We start from the raw sequence: 2,227 nt of genomic DNA, 5'->3' as shown, positions 1-2,227 counted from the left end.
GGGACTGGCTGCAGAGCTTGCACCCAAGGTCTGCTCAGAACACTAACCCAGACAGACTGGAAGGAACCAGAGTCACTGGCCTGGCGAAGTTCCTGTGTGCATGGTTCCGCTAGTCCCAGTTACTCCCAGTGTTGGGAAAGATGTTGGTTCCTGCTCACCTCTGATCCTGGGTGTGTCAGAGCGCCTGGGAGTGGAGCTTCCTCTGGGTGTTGTGAGACTGGCTGCAGAGCTTGTGCCCAAGGTCTGCTCTGGACCTCAGCCCAGACAGACTGGTAGGAACCCGAGTCCGTGAATTGAGATTTCTAATACTCAGAGTTATTATTGAAAATTTTGTGTTGATTCCTGCTGTTTTGCGGATCTTGTGGTGCTTTCTTGGATCACTTTTGGTGAACAGTTTGCTATTGTTTGTCTCCTGTGGGTGACAACTTTTTCCTCCTTGGTCTAAGGGATCCCTTCCAGTATCATCTGCAGGGCTGGGGAAGTGCTCATAAAGTCCTTAGTCATTATGGGAAATGTGAATTTCTCCTTCTTCTCTCCTCCCCCCTCTTCTCTTCTTCCTTCATCTAGAAACCACTTGTAACAGCTGACATGCACTCACAAGCTGTTTCTGGGAGACAATGCCAGGCACAGGGAATGGAGCCTGAAGGGTGACTGGCTCCTGCCAGGAGCCTGTGCTCTTGTTCCAGCTTCCCCACACCCCATCTCCTTCCTTCCAACCCAATCCCCTTCTTGTTCCTTCTGAACCACTCCTCTTCTGGCTTCCCCTATGATGTTGGAGTCAGTGTGATTACTAGGGCTGAGCGGTGTTGCCACTGCCCAGGTTTAAGGGGCAGTCGTGGTCTTGGTGCTTTTTTCTTATCTATAGGTTCTCTGTAAAGTCTGCATTGGAGCTTTTAAAAGGAGGATCATCTTGAAAGCTGCTCTCTGCTGGAGAGCTTCTCACCAGTTCCCAGACTGACTGTCCACCCTCAAAAAATTATCCTATAGTTTGAATTGAAGATGTTCCATCTGCCTCAAGGTTCTATGAGCCACCCATTGCTCTGCCATTGAGTCTACCTTTCCTGAATCCAAAGCCACCTTCATTTTGTTTTCTGCCTTCTGTAAAGTCCACTTGAAGTGACCAGTTCCCCAAGAGTGCACTGTTCTTTGTTAGAGCCTCATTCAGGGAATCCATGCCTTTGAAGTTGACAGAACAGAACCCTTCAAGTTTGCCTGCATCTTTGTGACTAGCTGCATACTCCGTACACTGAGATTCTTTTTTTTTTTTTTTTTTTTTTTTTTTTTTTTTTTTTTTTTTTTTTTTTTTTTTGGTTTTTTGAGACAGGGTTTCTCTGTGTAGCCCTGGCTGTCCTGGAACTCACTGTGTAGACCAGGCTGGCCTCGAACTCAGAAATCCGCCTGCCTCTGCCTCCCTAGTGCTGGGATTAAAGGCGTGCGCCACCACTGCCCGGCATACACTGAGATTCTTAAAGATAGCATCAGTGTTGTCCTGAATTATGTTAAAAGGGAGATTTCCTATGTATGAAGTGTAGAGGGAGTTTGTGAATAGCTCTTTCTGGATTTGGGACCCATGGCTACCAGCATAGTCATCATGTCCTCTGCCACCACTGAAACTGCTGTAAGCAGGACCGTTGGGCTCTGGTAGGTATCCAAGTCTGTCATTTGCTATCTCAGCTCAATTTTAATAGATAGTTGTATTGGGCACAATGTTTGGAACCATTTGCTGCTTCTCTGAAGGAGAGGGGGGATTAAAAAAAAATAGAGAGAGAAAGTCTGCCTGCCAGGCAGAGTCAAGGCAGGTCAGGGTCTATTGGCCGATTTCCCAGCCTGCTGAGGCATAGAACGATAAGAGGTGCACTTGAGGCTCAAGGCTAGCAGCTGAAGATTCTCTTGACCTTGGTGGTAGGAACAGGGAGATTTTTGTGGAAGAACAAATGTCTTGTGTATATTTCAGCAATTGTTTCTGTTAGCTTGTGGCTTTGCTTCCCATAGTACTAAAGTATAAGAAGGTTATGAGAGTTACACTAGGGGCTGGTGCGGCAATGACCTGCAGCCCTCCCATACCTGTCTCTTGCATCTTTTTTTCTATCTTTCTTATAATCATCCTCACTCCCCACCTCAGAAGACTCTTTGACTTCCTACCCTCTAGACCTGTACAGTACAATAGTTAAAATTGGCAGCTATGACCTTTTAGAACTTGAAATACATCTTCCCATGTTCTTTCTAT

Source organism: Mastomys coucha, unplaced genomic scaffold (assembly GCF_008632895.1).
Source record: "Mastomys coucha isolate ucsf_1 unplaced genomic scaffold, UCSF_Mcou_1 pScaffold9, whole genome shotgun sequence".
Taxonomy (NCBI): domain Eukaryota; kingdom Metazoa; phylum Chordata; class Mammalia; order Rodentia; family Muridae; genus Mastomys; species Mastomys coucha.
The sequence above is the reverse complement of the archived record's forward strand: the minus strand, read 5'-3'. Positions refer to the sequence as shown.